The sequence below is a fragment of the Lactuca saligna genome, chromosome 1, assembly GCF_052625555.1.
Source record: "Lactuca saligna cultivar CGN05327 chromosome 1, ASM5262555v1, whole genome shotgun sequence".
NCBI lineage: Eukaryota > Viridiplantae > Streptophyta > Magnoliopsida > Asterales > Asteraceae > Lactuca > Lactuca saligna.
This window is the reverse complement of record NC_136417.1, coordinates 8,683,581-8,701,443: the sequence shown is the minus strand read 5'-3', so window position 1 is coordinate 8,701,443 and position 17,863 is coordinate 8,683,581. Positions and strand designations below refer to the sequence as shown.

Sequence of the window (17,863 nt, the reverse complement as noted above, 5' to 3'; positions counted from 1 at the left end):
AAGAACCCAATTCCCATTAGGTATGCAATTGTAATTTGACTAAAACAAATCCAATTTTTTCGACGTATAGATAGGTTCTACAACTAATCGTATAATGAAGCTAACACCAAAGACCGATTGCAAAAGAAATCGAGACACGGAGAAAAAAGAAATAATATACGCGGTGCAACAAAAAATCATGTTCTTCAAATCGGGGACGTGAGTGAGATGGAAGGATCGTATGAGGAGACGAACAGCAAGAAGAATCATGAAATCCATTAAAATCCACCTTATGAAACCGATTGTAATCCTCGACCCTTCAATCATCGATTTGAGGAGAAATTGAGGGAGTGGCAGGTTTGAGCCTTTGAGGAGAGCAATGAGAGGAGAGGTCGATGGACCAGAAAGGAAGAACGAAGGGAAAATAAGGTCTCTTTCCCGGTTGGCTAAGTTTTTTGCACTTACCGAATCAGGATATTGGACCGAGTCAGCTAATTTGGGCCTCTACCAAACGGCCTGACCAAACGAGTCAGCCAAAATTTGTTGACCGGACCCAGTCAGCTCATTATCAAACAACCCCTTACTAATATTATTGTATAGGTCATACTTACTAATTAAAAATCTTGTAATGAGTACGTGGTATAATGCCAAACAAAATGACTATATTCATCATTTGGAGCAATCATAGCAATGTCAAATCACTATGTTGTTGAAAGCAATTTTGATTATAGAAAACCAACGGACAAAAAATAGTAATATTTCATTATCATACCCCACATACAACAGGGAAGATGTTCCAACACCATTAGATGCGTTTGATACATTGGACATCAGATGAGTAAAACTAAAAGGAGAACAAACATACATGGTGCATAGGACTTGTAGCTAGATCTATATTATATTTATAGCTATGCCTGGAATGACACATTTTAGAGTACACAGATTTGAAAAGACAATATAATTATAACTTTTGATTAGCTTCTAAGTGATTAATACTCAAAATAACACCCACAATGAACAAGAACCCTAATGCTTTACTAAAATTCAAGAGTCTTGTACATGTTCTTCTCTGAACCTGTCATGGGGTTATGTTGACCAATCTCTATCCATATTAATGGAACATTAGTGTACAATGAGTCCTCAACCACTGCTACCAGAAAATAAACTCCATTGAGTTGGAGGTTTTCAAGTGACTTTTAGGTGTAACTGTTTTGTATGCCAGTTATGAAAACCCTCAAATTTACAAATCTTGGATGCAAATAATAACAAGATCTCAACCATGCCACGTGTGCATCATATTCATATTAGGTCGTCCTGTAATAAAATGAAGAAATTCCTCTCATTGATTCCTTTTCATCTTGGAATATCAATCAATATACTATTACTGAAAGATCCAACCCCAATCCGCTCCTGCAACCTAGAATGCAACACATTTATAGGTCACCCACCCTAACACTCTCATCAAATAAATGTATCATCTTCAATCCAATTTATAGGATGGATAAACATAGCCACTTTTCACATTAATAAACCTTTTTAATACATACATTAAAAAGGTTGAGTCAAATACTTACGATTCAAATGACATGAAAAACACGTTACATGATGCCTGGAAGCTCATGTCCTCTTGATCTTTGAAAAAGTTCCTGTTTCTGAAAAGTATGTGCTCTGAGATCCACTCCCGAGTCTATTAGCATCTGCCTGTGGATCTATAAGATCAATCCCCTGAAAAAATATATATACGATTATAAGCTGTAAATGATTTAGGGTAAAACGGGAAATAAACGAAACCAAACCTGAACAGGTGTGAAAGCCAAACTTGAAGTCAATCCAGAGGTAGCCCCACCACTACTATATTGTTTATCTTTGCCCCTGAAAGAAAACACATCCATAAGAACATATTAGGTTTTAGGATTTTCAAGAAAAAAAAAAATGAACTAAACTTACTTTTTGGCAACTTTAGCAGCGAGTTTGCTTTGACCAACTGATACATGCAGCTTCCCATTTCCAGCTTGACCAAGCATACCGTATCCTTCTCCAAGTCCATCACCTATTAATATCATGAAACAAAATACCATCCAACTTTCAAAAGGATTATATAATTAAAAAAATAGAATGTATATGTTAAATATAGGGTGAGGGTGAAATTATTTTAATAAAATATTTTTACCTAATGAGCTCTCTTCAGGCACTCCAAATTGCATTCTGTTTGCCAGTTTCCGCATGTCTGTAATAGCATATCTGGTAAAAGAAAAAACATAAGTAACTAATAATAATAAAGAAAGGCTGGAGAAAAACTAGGTCTTCTATCTTGTGATTTTCACTATATAACATGGGTAAGTTTGTTTGGATGGAAAGAATGAATAAGGCAATAAGCAAGGTAACTGAATGATCATTTTCATATTATATGCAAATACAAGGTAGACTTTTCACACTATGTTATTTAAATATAATATAAATTAAAATTAAAACTACATATACATACCTCTCCTTCATTTTCCTCAATCGCCTCCCACCTCTTTTCTTTTTGGGTTCAGAATCGGGTACAGGAAGTGGCTTAGGTTGCTTAGCTGGCGGTGGTTCCTGCCACTTTTCAATCTTCTTCCTAATCTCTTCCCGATACATTCTCCCTTGTTTCCCAGACGGGTCCCCCCTGATGGAGTCAACACGTGCAGCAAGAGTTGACTTTGCAGCCAAAAGTCTACAAGCCCGCATCTTTAAACCAGGAGGTGTAGTCTGAAAAACCTCCGTTTGCTCAATATACCCAACTCTAAACTGAGATGTAGCAGTAGAAAACCCTGCTAGATTCTTCTTTTTAGCACCTAAAAGCTACACATTACAAGCTGGCATCTTTGCGAGCGATGTCAGCCCGCCAGCTGTCCCCATAAGTTTTGCAGCAACTGCACTTCCAACAATGGCGGAAAGATTCGGTGCAATGTACCCCATTCTACTCTCAACAAAATCCAGAACTTTCTTTTTTGAAGCATCTAAAGTAAGGGCACGATCGCATGCTTCGATTGTTTTTTGGAGGGTATTTTCGGGAAGTGGCTTTCCGCTTGTGGTTGAGGCTGTGACTGAAACAACCATGATGATGGCTGAGGGGAGAAGACCTTCTAAGTCAACTAGGGTTAGGTCAACTTCATTTCCTATTTTCTTGACCACACGCGCGTAATCGATCGGGTGATGAACCAGAGATTCGAGTTCGGGAAATTTTAATCGGTATTTATCGCGTATAAAATTGTGGATTATGACGATTTCGTTTTCTATGTCGACTGATAATGTGTTGCATTCGACTATTAGTTGGTATTCTGGATCATCTTCTAGAACCATGGCTTGGTTTTGGATTGACATATCTGACCCCTTTTCAAGGGCATCTTCGACTTTCTGCAGTCAGTGTAATATGTAAACATGAAAAAAGGTATGTATGTATGAATTTTCTTGTACATGTACTTACCTTCATGACGTCTGTATAACGTTGTGTTTTTTGCAACTTTGAGACACTGTCTAAGTCATCATAGTTGAGGGCTTCTATATCAGCTAAGTCTCCATTCACATCTTCTTCCATGTTCTCTGCATCCCCATTGTCTTCATCCTATTCAGTACAAAATAAAGTATAATTTATAAATAAACAAGACTTTTAACTAAGTTCAAGAATCAAGAATTCAAGAATATGAAATCCAATTTCAATGACATGACATGACATTAAGAGTTTTACTACACTCACCAGGTTCTCATTATCATTGTCAGATAGATCCTCAAGATCTGCCAGAAAAGAATCTTCAAGGTTTGCCTGGAAAAAATATGAATACATTTCTGTTATAAACAGCTAAAGATTTTGGTTATTACAAGAAACGGATTTGATCAATAAAACTCATTATATAAATAGTTTATCCCTAGTTTTTCTTTTTCTTATAGAAGACATAGGATATGTAAGAAAACAAACTTTGTGCATATGCAATTTTGATTCAAACTGTAATCATATGTGGAAGTGCACATCTTTGCTCATTGAATTGAATGTACATTAAACCAAGAAACACACAAGTACTTGTATACATAAAGGCATGAAAAATCCATAAGAGTGTTTCAGAGAATCCATACCATGATTTTGTGAAGACCTGCAGCTCAGATATCAGAAACAAAAGCTACTTGAAGCAGATGCTTTGTATTTGCTGATTTTCCCATATTACGCTTATCTATGATAGGTTACTGAAGCAGATGCATAATATTTCAGCTACATTCACAATAAAATATGAAGTTACCATTCATACGTAAATACAGGATAATTTGGTTTATCAATTATCTTTGAAAATTCACATTAAGTTTTACATTTTCATGTAGAATAGAATGACAAAACTTGTACGTGTTCTTCTTCTCCCAACCTGACATGGGGTTATGTTGACCAATCTCTGTCCATATTAATGGAACATTAGTGTACAATGAGTCCTCAACCACTGCTACAAGCAAATAAATTTCATTGAGTTGGAGGTTTTCAAATGACTTTTTGCCTTTATGGTGTTTCCTATGCCAGTTATGTAAACCCTCAAATTTACAAATCTAGGATGCTTGATCAAGTATTAACAGCTTCTTAATGTAATTTCATTGATTACTTTTCATCTTGAAAATCTACTATTACTGAAAGATTAAACTCCAGTGTGCTCCTGAAAAGTGAAAACTAGAATGCAAACAATCTTTAGGTCATCCTAAGACTCTCGTCCAATAAATGTATCTTCAATCCAATTTATAGGATAAACATAACCACTTTTAATACTGATAAATATCACATTAATAAACCCTTCAAATACAAAAAGTTGAGTCAGATGCTTACATATATTACACTAAATTTGATTGGCTAAGGAATCAGAGTAAAAGAAACAATTAAATCGTACCTAGAATATGGAATTGCTTAACATAGTGAGGATTTTGAAGAAACCGGGACGAGAGATTTGTTTCAGCTCCCACAGTATCAACGGCTCCACCACAGGGTCTCTGTATCTATCCGGAAACCACCTGATTCATCCCTCGCTTTGATTCAACAACCGGCAATTCTAACTCACACTCCGATCACCATCGCCGCCGTTCAACACTGGTCTGCTCCTTCCTTGTTCGTAAATATTCTATCTATGGGCCCCAATAAAATTGGGCGCGGCCCATATATAGTTTTATGATTAAAAGTTGAAAGTTGTAACCAATCTAAAAAACAACCAGAATGAACTGAAACCACTTTCTCACGTTTATGACCTGTGATGCATAAAATAAAATATGTGGATGAGTATATGAAACAAAATATTTAAAAAAAAAAGATATGTTATTATTATATGAAACAAACCCATATTTCCATGCCAATTGCAAGATAGAATATTTATGAAAAAGAATCTGAACTGACTTGCTATATATAAAAAAGGTGAAGCCCGTTTTTAAGTGGACTGTACAAAGAAACACATCATGGTTTATCTAACATTTTTGGCCAATTACATGAGGATAGGAATGTCCGTGTTTACTGTTAAATAACTTATAAATAATGGCATTTTTCTTGGAGCTATTGTACCCATTAAACACACACGACACCCACGTGCGACTAATTACTTAGACGTGTGGAAATTTTTCTTTTGTTCTTGTCTACTTTTTCAAATTTTCATTTACGGATATTTCATAAATTAGACAAACCTCATGCTAAAACATCATACATGTTCACACTTTGACTTATTTTCTTTATTTATTGCGATTTGATTTACATTATGTATACGATTAGCTTCCATTTTACAATTCAGGTTTAACTCGGTTCACAATATAATTACTTGCAAAGTATTTAGGCTTATGTACGTATTTGGAATTGGACATGGGTGGTATATTATATAATTTGACTTAACTACATATCTTGAGTTGCCATGTATTTCGATGTTCTTGTGTTGTAATTATCGTGTGAGATATCCATATTTTCTGTTATGCACCTTAATATGTAGTTATGACAATGAACTGATATATAAAATTGAAGGGTAAAAAAGCTCTCTATCTTATGATAAGGATGCAATACTATGCCGAGCATGTCAAACAATTTGTAACTAAAGTTTATGATATAAAATTTATCCAAATCACATGTTTTTACGTTTTCAGTAATTCATAATCTTTTGAGCAAAACTGTTTACTTGCTCTGCATTAATTTTGTGATTTTTGTATTTTATAATCAAAATGAAATCTGTAAAGAGAAGAAGATTAGATAGGAACGTATTATTCAAATGTTGTATAGATAAGGTTTATTTGTTTAAGCTTATCTTTGTGTGTGTATATATATATATATATATATATATATATATATATATATATATATATATATATATATATATATATATATATATATATATATATATATATATATATATATAGGGGATCAATTGAGAACACTAAAAAGGTTGAGAACGCAAGAATAATTCTAGACCACTCAATATGTAAGGGTATATTTGTAACCATAATATGTAAGGGTATATTTGTAACCATGTATTTTCATTAATTAATGAGAAATTAAAATTAAATCTATGTTTCCTTAAATTTAGGAATCGTAGTAAAGTTTTCTTAAAAATAATTATTGTAATAGTAATAGAACGTAAATATCAATTTTGTCAAGTTTTCTCAATAATTTTTCAAATATCATATTAATATACTGTTTAATTCATAATCCACAAAGTTAATAAAATACAATAATTTTAAATTTGATTGATTTTGGTATTTAACAATATAAGTTTGTAATCTCTTATAAATTTGAACAAATAAAAGCTTTTATATCACTTCATTCGTACGGTTTACAATTTGTGTTCCATTTTCACACGTTCTCTCTCAAAATGAAAAACTCAATGTTTGTTTCTTGTAGTGTTTGTTATATTCACTAACGAATAATAAATTTAAACAATAATAACGACATATTCATAATGATTAATGAATAAAAATATTTATTATACAACAATTATATCTAAAATACAATATATTCATAAATGAATATTAAATAAATAAAAAACTTAAATCACAAAAAAAACACATATTCACAAATGACTTACACATTAATAAAAAAAATACATCTTCATACATGATTAATGCATAAAAGAACTGTATATTCGTAAATGATTAATGCATAGAAGAGCAATACAACAAAACATTCTTAAATGATTATACAAAATACACCATTATAAATGACTTCTATTCAAAATTCAAACCCAACTATAACAAAATTCGGTAGTCTATTTACTTGAAATTGAGGGCTAGTGCTCTACATAATATTCTAAGTTTAAATTCCACTATTTTCTAACAATAAAGATTTAAGAATAAACAGTGGCTCCCAAATCAAACCTGCAGCAATACCAATAAACTCAAATTAATAAGAAAATAATTAGTGATAAAGCCCATAATGTGTTTAAAGGAAATTATGCTCCATGAGTTCTTACTTTTCAAAATTCTTCATCATTTGTTTTAATTCATGAAAATCAAATGTAAAAATCAATTAGGCACAAAAACATGCAAAGATCAACAGGTAATAAAAAAAAGGAACAATCAATTTCGAAAGAATCAGCAACAACCTTTCGCACGAGAAGGTTTTCATTTTTGGCATTAGAAATATACATGTGCATGCTCTTAGCAATTGTCTCTATCGCCGACAACATCCACAAAAAAAAAAAAAAAAAAAAGAACAATCGATTTTAAAAAGAAGTAGCCGCAACATCTTTCGCACGATAGGGTCTTCATTTTTGGAATTGGAAATGTACATGTATATGCTCTGAGCAATCGCCTATCGTCGACAACCCTGTTGTCATCGTTTTCGTCAATAACAACGCAGATCGGTGCTTTTGCTCGGCTGAAAAAAAATTCTATGGTGGACGAAAATGTTGGTGTGCAGATGAGGGAGGCAATTTTATTGAAGAAACCCTAGGTATATAGAGAGAGAAAGAGAAATACGGGAAAGTGGAAGTAAATGGGTGAGAGAGTGAGAAATTGTAGGATCATGGAAAGTTGTAATTACTAACATGCCATTCTAACATTTTAAAGTTACACTTAAATACCAAAATTTTTAGAATTGATATAAATGGTCTGTTTGATAATAGCTTTAGATTTCAATATTTATATGGTTCAGATTTGTTCTCGCATTCTCAACCTTTTTGGCGTTCTCATTTGATCCCACTACTATATATATATATATATATATATATATATATATATATATATATATATATATATATATATATATATATATCAGATAATAACCTACGGGTTTTGTGTGGCAAATACATATTTTGATTTGGTATCAGAGCTTATCCTAGGGCTCTAGCTCGCTTCTATCTCTCTTTCTTTCATCATCGGCCGCTGGTTTCCCCTTCCAGTCTCGCCATGTCTACTTCTGCCTCAAACATCAATTCCTCTAAGATCGCCACAGGTATAAAGCTTAACCGATCGAACTTTCTGCTTTGGAAAGCACAGGTGGTGCCCATTCTTAAGGGTGTTCAGGTGTTCGGCTATCTCGATGGTTCAATTGAATCTCCCCCTGCCAAAGTAACCACAGGGGCTGGCGCTGAAGCACGGGAAATAGTTAATCCCGAGTATAACTCGTGGATGGTGCAAGACCAAGCAATTATTGGTGGTCTTCTGTCTTCTATGAAAAAAGAAGTGTTGGCTCAACTTACCCGATGCACAGATACTTCAAATCAAATGTGGACTACTCTCCACACTATGTTCTCAGCACAACATAGAGGTAACTCTATACAAATACGCACTCAACTATCAACAACCAGGAAAGGAGATTGAGTACAGCTGAATATTATCAAAAAATGACAACACTTGCTGACACAATGGCGAACATTGGCCATCCCATGACTGATGAGGAGGTTATTGGCTACATACTAGCCGGCCTAGGACCAGGTCACGGTGATCTTTTCACTGCCATCACAGTCCTCAGTGATCAGCATAAGGTAACTCTATATGAGTTTTACTCATATCTAATAGCTCATGAAGCGCAGGCCACTGCCACTAACAGCATGACTGAGTTCACCTCTTCAGCAAATAGCGTGACTCACCAAGGTTTAAATCAACCGCGATGAACCTCAAATAATCCCAACAATAACTAGCGGTCCAACTACCGTGGAGCAGGATCAAACAGAGGTCGAGGACGTGGCCGAGGCAGGAGTAATGGTGGCCCAAGATATCAAGTTTGTTTCATACATGGTCACAGTGCACTCAACTGTCGAAACAGGTTTAATCACGCTTATCAAGCTGATGATTATTGTAGGGGTGGTAGAGTCACTACAAGTCCTTACAATGGAGATCCAAATTGGTACATTGACATTGGGGCTACGGATCATCTCACTAGTGATCTAGATCGGCTTTCTGTCCAAGAACGTTACAATGGCAAGGATCAAGTACAGGTTGCAAATGGCACAGGTTTGAACATTTTTCATATTGGTCATTCTAAAATATCCAGTTTAGGAAACCCTCTTATTCTCAAAAATGTCTTATGTGTCCCAAATATAAACAAACATCTTCTTTCTGCATACAAGCTTGCTTATGATAACAATGTTTTTATTGAATTTCACACCAATGCTTTCTCTTGTTAAGGACAAACTCACAAAGAAAATCCTTCTAGTCGGTAAAAGCAAGGTTGGTCTCTATCCATTGCCATTCAAGCAATCTTCAACACCTCACCGTGCTTCATCTAGTGTTGGTGTTTCATTTTCTCAGTGGCACTGGCGGCTTGGTCATCCGTCTTCAGCAGTAGTCAAGTCTATTTTGAGGTCTAATAATTTAGGGTGTTCTTTTGATAGTAATTTCTCTGTTTGTGATGCTTGTCAAAAATGGAAGAGTCATCAACTCCTGTACAATAATTCTATTCGTGCTACTTCTTTTCCACTTGATTTGGTTCACATGGATGTTTGGGGACCTGCTCAAGTGTCTAGTGGTGGTTTTTAGTATTATGTGAGTTTTGTCGATGATTACAGTCGTTATACTTGGATATATCTCATTAAAAGAAAATCTGATGTTGAGCAAATTTTCTATAATTTTCAAAACCATGTTGAATGACTTTTGAATGCTAAAATTCGTGCTATACAATCCGATTGGGGAGGTGAATATCACAAACTCCATCAATATTTTCAAAGAATAGGTATATCGCATCGTGTGTCTTGCTCGCATACGTCTCAGCAAAATGGTATAGCCGAGAGAAAACATTGACATATTGTCGAAACATGTTTGGCTCTCCTAGCCCACTCTTTTCTTCCCTTGCGTTTTTGCGATGAAGCATTCTTGACTGTCTATTATTTGATAAATCGCTTACCTAATCGTGTCACAAACAATCTTGCACCCATTACCCGATTGCTCAAAATCACTCCCGACTACTCGTTTCTTCGGAACTTTGGGTGTGCATGTTGGCCGAGTTTACGTAAATATAACACGTGAAAACTTGAATTTAGATCACAACTTTGCGTGTTTCTAGGTTACAGCTCAATGCACAAAGGCTACAAGTGTTTGGATAGAAGCACAAAGCACGTTTGATTGCTCGTGGCTTTACTCAGCGGTATGGTATTGACTATCAAGAAACGTTTAGTCCCGTTGTAAAACCAGCAATGGTAAGACTAATGCTTTCTTTAGCTGTTTCTAGCAAGTGGCATCTGCGACAAGTCGACATTAACAATGTGTTTCTTCATGGTCTTCTACATGAAGACGTATACATGAGTCAACCCCCTGGTTTTGAAGATTCCAATCGACCTCACTATGTGTGTAAGCTTCAAAAGGCTATCTACGGTCTTAAACAATCGCCCCGTACCTGGTTCTCCCGTCTCAGTGAAAAACTACATCATCTTGGTTTTCAATCCTCGAAGGCCGATACTTCCCTATTTCTCTTCAATCATGGTGGAGTTGTTATTTACATGTTGGTCTATATCGACGATATAATCATTGTCGGTTCATCGAAACATGTGGTAGATAAGCTTGTTTGCGCGTTGTCTTCCTCTTTTCCACTTAAAGATCTCGGTCGTTTAAATTATTTTCTAGGGATTGAAGTGGTTCACAATTCAGGGGACATCACATTACTTCAACACAAGTATGCTACTGATTTACTATATCGTTCCCACATGGAGAATTGTAAAACAGTTTCAACCCCTATGTCTGTCACGGAAAAACTTGCTAGTAACTATGGAAGACCACTTATTGAAGAAGATGCAGACAATCAAACTCCATGTTATTAAGTGTGTTCACGAATGCAGACTGGGCATGATGTTTAGATAATCGCAGGTCTACCGGAGGGTATGCTATATTTTTAGGTCCAAACTTGATATCGTGGAGTTCTCGTAAACAGCCAACTGTATCTCGGTCTAGCACAGAGGCTGAGTACAAAGTTGTGGCAAACGGAACAGCTGAAGCAATTTGGATACAATCATTACTTAAAGAATTGGGAGTTCATCACCCAAGAGCACCAGTGTTATGGTGTGATAATTTAGGCGCAACATATTTGACAGTCAATCCAGTATTTCATGCACGGACCAAGCACATAGAGGTTGATTTTCATTTTGTCCGAGAGAAGGTAGCTATGGGTGCACTGGATGTCAGGTTCATTTCTTCTGGAGATCAAGTAGCTGATGGGTTTACTAAGCTAGCCACTAGAAACATGTTGAAAAAATTAAAATACAATCTAAACCTTGAAACGGTTGTGATTGAGGGGGAATGTAAAAAGAAGAAGATTAGATAGGAACGTATGGCAAATACATATTTTGATTAAATCAATCTATTTTTAAATAACTTACATAATTTAATATAAATATTACTTTTTTATTTTTTCAAATAAAAACCCCCCTTTGCCACCGGTTTAAGACTATTTCCTTATTCAAATTTTGATACAAGCGATGTCTAAATTTGAAAATAGTTTTGTCAATGCCTAGTTTGACTAGGGATGAGTTTTAGAACTGGACCGATTCGAAAACAGAACCGACTTTCTTATATTATAAGAATCAGGAACCAGACCATCGGTTCCAATCCCGGTTTTTTGTATTTCTCAAATTAGAATTGATTGAAATGTTGTAGATGATATGTTATCTTCCATAACTTGTAAATGATTCATTATTTAACCAAATTATAACTTTTTACATTCTAAATTGAAGTACATACATTAATTACACAATGAAAAAAGAATAAAGTAATCTTGACTTAATATAAGTGAGTTATGTGCATTTTAAAAGCAAAACAGATTCCAAAAAATAAAAACAAAATGTTGAAACAGAAAATACGCAACATTGATATGTTGTCTTCCGATGCCTATAGTTAATTCCATATCTAACCAAAATGTGTGTTTGTACAATCTAAAATGAAGTACAAATATCAATTTAGTGTTGGAGAAGGAAATTAAGTAATTCCGATATCATATCAATAAATTATGCACATTTCATCAGCTCCCATATATCCAAAGTTTTATAACCTTTATCATTTCCGATTTGATATTAATTTTAAATTGTCTTTTCTTTTTGCAAAAAGAAAAGTTACACCAAGTTAGAGGTAGTGTAATTTGTATAGAATGTTGTTATATCGTGAATTCACCATATTACTAATTCTACACTTAAATCCCTAATTACCCTTAATATCAATCACATCAAAAAGGATTTTTACCATTTTTTTTAATGTTTCGTAATTTTCTTGTCTTTTTTATATTATTATTATTATTATTATTATTATTATTATTATTATTATACAATATATTAAAGTTCTCAGACCTTAGCAACAGTATTCTGTAGGCTGTTTTGTCAAATTTAATCATTCTACTATGCTGTACTTGCTGTTGGGGTTTGGCATCTTTTTAGCTTCTTTATTATGCATTTTGCGTTGGCAATTTTTTTTTTGTTCACATCTCCTTGCTGACGTACTATTTCATATGATATGTGTCTTCTTTCTCGGATCTACTTTCCACGTGTTTCTTTTTTGCTTCTTTCGATTTCTTCTTCGATAGATCTTCACCGACTTGCCTTCTGCTCTGTTGTTCTTTTCTTTCTCAGGTAATCTCTGTCGCTTTTTTTTGTATGCGCCACCGCCATCAATGTTTGCGATGGTTATCAAACCGACTATCTCACTGTGTCTACCGCTCTACCTGATTTTGTTTCACTCACTCCCATCACCAGACCACTAACACCAACATCTTCGATACCTTCTCCACTTTGTGTTCCGACCACCTACTTCCCCAATCCCATGGTGCTCTAATCAGAAGAAGGAAAATGTTATTTACCGTCAATCGCTTGGAATACCCGTTCTCCACCAGAGTAATTCCTTCGCTCTTCCAATTTTGAATATTCATCTCTATTCTTCTGATGTTTTGCCTCGACGATTCTGTCCTGGCTGAAAAACCATATCGCAGCTTTCGGTCCTGTTGATGATGTTGAGTGTTGATGGGTGATTCGGTTTGATTTAAGGGATTAGGCTTCTTCTCTGTAAACAGTACCAAGGCTTTAACATCACCAAAGTCATTGTCGTTCATCGCAATCATCTGAGTGGAATCGACGATTCTGAATCAAAGGTACCCTCCACTGCTATCGATCGATATCTGGTTTGATTCCATTCTTATGTAGGCTTCGAAGAATTTGAAAGGGTATGAACGTCGATATTTGATTTCCAGGTATGTCACCCCTAATTTCGGATTTGAAGAAGGTTACACTTCTATTTGAGTGTAACTGTCCCACCCCTGATTTCTTTTCCGGTTTTCCTTTTGAAGTTGAGTAGGACCAATCGATTGGTTCCTTATTACAAATATATGTTTTCATATCGAATCGATTGTAAGTATCTCGTAATCTTTTTTTTTTTTTTTTTGGTTTTCTACTTTGTTGTGTTTTCTGAATAACGCTTCATAGCTTATGAATTTTGGAGTTTTTTTTTCTTTGTAGGCTATAGGATATAAGTGTCAACAATTATAGTCCATTAATCTTGGCTGTGGTTCAGGTGGGTGGATGAATTTGAAAGTGTGGGATGATCATTTCATAACATAAGAAGGATTTTAAAGGTATTGAACCCTAAGCTTTCAAACTTCTGATTTCATACTTATCTCTGTTTCCATTTGCTCCCACTTTTTGTAATTAGGTGTCATGGTTGGTGATGCGATGACGGTTTGAATCTGATTTGCTTTTTCAGGTGACAAATATTGATCTTTTTGCTCTTTGTTTCCGATACGTTCATGTGTTCCTCCAATCTCAACGTTTTGTTCTTTTTCTATACTTTCTTTTTATTTATATGTAATACATATGCTTTCCTGTTTTTAGGTATGTTACAGTGCACACCAATTGTTTGTTGTAATGTTTCACCTGTTGGATTGTCAATTTTAATTAAATTAGCTTACACAATTGCTCAATTTGGGACAATATGTCCAGAGAAGTAATATTTTTATCATGAAATTGTTAGTTTTCACCACAAACGTATGTATGTGTGTGACTATTTATCTGTTATTGTAGATAAATGGAAGCAATTGTACTGAATATGTCAATGAGTTTGTTGATGCAGGTAAGCTCTGTATTTTTACTCTATCATATCGTTATTAAAATATTTGACTTTATTCTTTGGTAATTGCAGGATTTTGAAACCAATCCGATTGCCCAAATGGAGCGATGTCGTAAGCCGGCCATCAGACCGATTTCAGGGTTCGCTTTTACGGCGGGTTCGACATCTCCCTTAATTGTGATATATTAATGGCTTCTAAAGATGCTAAATTTATCGATACACATACCAGGGTTGTTGATTTTCTATAAAGCTTATCATATAGCTACGATTTGTTCCGATTAGTGATTACCATATTGTGCTAGCCCTCAAATTTTCTTTTACTTGAATCTAACTGCCACTATCATTCTATCTAAGTTCTCCCCTGACCTCCGCATCACCATTGCTGGTCGTAATAGGTTTTGTTGTACTTCATGAGTTATTTGAGTTTTGTATACAGTTTTCATTTGTGGTCCCTTTGTGGTTGAATGTGTTTTTAGTTAATCGGGTGGAATATGTGTCAAGTTGTAAATGTTTGCTGTTTTTTTTCCTCCAATGTCTGTTTCTATTCTCAAACGAAATTCAGTTACATATTTGACTTATTACAGATTGGATGAGGCTATATTTTTTATGAAAGATGTGAAACGATCATGTTGATCATGTTGGTCACTGATAATGAGTATAAAACTAACTGGCATTCAAATTTTGAAGCTCATTTGGTTACAACTCTAAAATGGCATGTTCTTATGGACACCCATAACAGATACAACTCTAAAGGGAAGAACGACATGTAAGTTACAAAATAATACCTTAATGTATAACATATGTCAATCTCATTAAAGGTATGTATGTATGTATATGGGTATTTCTGTAATTTGGTCAACCTATCTATGAACACTAGCTAAATGTTGAAAACTAACTTACTTGCAGGGATGTTGAAACTGTTATAGTTATATTTTAGACTCAGACATGCAACTAACAAATCAATTATGGAATGGAATTTCTCAAAAACCTACATAAGGTGATTATGTGCTTCCTTCCAAATAGTTTAACCACACACTTTTAATTGCTGAAAATTTTACAATTTGTAACTTCATATGGAATGGAAATTCTCTCAGAAAGGCGCTATTGGTAAGTTTTTTTATTTACAAAAATTATGAAATTTAATTATACAAATAGAGAACATTGTATGCTAATACGTTGTTAATATGAACAACATGTGGCTGCATCACAAGGGGACGGATCCAACTTTAAAAGACAAGGACAAAAATACTCCACATTATGTTGATGTGCAAGATGAGGAATAAAAAGTATAACATTCATCAAATCTTTTGAGTTCTTTTCTTATCTACAACTTATATATGAAAATATAGAAATAAAAAGTTGTCATATATACGGGTTGTTCATTTTTAAAAAGGGTTAATTCCATTTAGGCAACAACTGTTAGAAACAGATTTACAGTTAGTTAGTTAGTTAGTTAGCTGTTTTGTTAGTTATTTGTCATAAGGGCATTTTCGCCATTTCTATGAAGAAGTTACTTTGAAGAATGTTAGCTTTTTACCAATAATAGCAATTTATTATCCGATAGCCTCTTGTAGTAGAAATTAAATGCGCCTGGAAACATATCAGAACAGTAAAACCCTAAAAATAATAAATATTTTGTTGATAAATTTATTGATTTTACGATCTTTTACTCTTCCAGATCAGCTCCTTCCCTTCAAGACATGATACTACTCAAACAGTTCCCTATTTCTCCTATTAAGTTGTTAGGAAAGTATGATAAGGTCAGTTTATTTATTCTATATTTTCTTAAAAAATTTTATCCGATTGTTACTAAAATGGGCAATATACTTTATTTTTAACCCATAACAGCAACATACTTCCATTTCTTTGATGTACTATATGTTGGTTTGTTGCAGGTGGTTGCTATTGATAGAAGGGTCGTGATGTGAGACCATAAAAAGCTTATTGACACATATATTTTTCCCTGAACTGAGAATTCAGATAGCTACAAAATAAGTAGGTGCCGAAGATATAATATCTGTGGAGTTGTCAAAAAATTCCAATTAAATAAAAACACAAACGGATTTTTTCCCTAATTGTATTTGAGGTGTTGCACAAACGAATACGATCTAACCCCCGCAACGCGGGGCATCTTTTCTAGTTATTATTATTATAGACATTTGCATATGATTCTAAGATGTATTATTATTTTTTTGGATTATTCATGTGTTATTTTTTCGTTTTAATTATTTCTTTGTTATACTTTTCATTCGGGCTATCTATATGTTATTTTTTTTTCTTTCAGACTATCTCTGTATTATTTTCTTATTTCAACTATCTACGTGCATTTTTTTGTTCTGACTATCTATATATTATTTTTTTTGTTCGAACTATAATTATGTTATTTTTCGTTCGAACTATCTATATATTGTTCATTGGTCTAATAATATATTTTTTTACAAAATTCACGACAAAATGATAACATTGGATGGTTTCAACAAAAAAAAAAATAACACAATCATAATCCAAAGGAAAAAATAACACATGAATAATTTGAATGAAAAAAAATAAATAAAACAAATACAACCCGAACAAAAAAAATACATATTGATAGTCTGAACGAAAAAATAACACAGGGATGGTCGGAACAAAAAATAACACAAAGATATTTTAAACGAATACATAACACATGGATAGTCCGAATGAAAAAAAAAATGAGTAGTCTTAATGAAAAAATAACATAGCAATAGTCGGAAAAAAAACGCACACACACAAGAATAGACGGAACGAAAAGAATAACACGAAGATAATGGTTTAATTACATTATCATTAGGAGACTTTGCATTATACTTAGTTTACTAACTTTTATATTGATTTATAATATATATATATATATATATATATATATATATATATATATATATATATATATATATATATATATATATATATATATATATTAGATTATCATATTTATAAACTTATAAAACAAATAATACCAATTACAAATATTATGCTTATTTATTAAATTTTCAAAAAGATATATTTGCATAAAATATTATATATTTGCATAAAATATTATATATTTGCAGAAAATTTGATCCGAAATTATCCGAAAATTCGGATATCTAAAATTTCGGATACCCGGAATTCGGATATCCGGATTTTCGGATTTGGATACGGATACTACTTTTTTTTAAAAAAATCGGATATTTCGGATATCCGATATCCGAAATATATTTATATATTTAATGTATTTAAAATATGTTTTAGTTAATTTAGCTATTTAGGATCTGATTTTCATTATCTTCGTCTCTTTTTTTCTGTTTTATATTAAACCCCATTTTTGTTTGTTGCTTTTCGGTCATTTGATTTTCTTTCACGTAATATTTAGATGAATGGCTTATGCATC

General features: G+C 33.6%; 2 long non-coding RNA genes and 1 pseudogene across 3 annotated transcripts; 1 reads left to right on the top strand and 2 right to left on the bottom strand.

Moving 5' to 3' along the window:
* Positions 1-720: 720 nt before the first annotated feature.
* LOC145046990 (U4/U6 small nuclear ribonucleoprotein Prp31 homolog) lies at positions 721-5,435 on the bottom strand (annotated as a pseudogene). Its single transcript, XR_013682100.1, has 12 exons — positions 5,306-5,435; positions 4,866-5,217; positions 4,306-4,385; positions 4,078-4,210; positions 3,704-3,769; positions 3,434-3,571; positions 2,465-3,363; positions 2,150-2,220; positions 1,927-2,029; positions 1,776-1,851; positions 1,554-1,704; positions 721-1,396 (listed from the first exon to the last, which is right to left on the bottom strand). The product of XR_013682100.1 is annotated as a U4/U6 small nuclear ribonucleoprotein Prp31 homolog (transcript).
* A 1,676-nt stretch (positions 5,436-7,111) lies between these two features.
* Positions 7,112-7,961, bottom strand: LOC145048020 (uncharacterized). Its single transcript, XR_013682686.1, has 2 exons — positions 7,410-7,961; positions 7,112-7,314 (listed from the first exon to the last, which is right to left on the bottom strand). It is a non-coding gene; the product is annotated as an uncharacterized LOC145048020 (long non-coding RNA).
* Positions 7,962-14,121: 6,160 nt separating this feature from the next.
* On the top strand, positions 14,122-15,542 carry LOC145048015 (uncharacterized). Its single transcript, XR_013682684.1, has 3 exons — positions 14,122-14,475; positions 14,545-15,290; positions 15,379-15,542. It is a non-coding gene; the product is annotated as an uncharacterized LOC145048015 (long non-coding RNA).
* Positions 15,543-17,863: the final 2,321 nt, after the last annotated feature.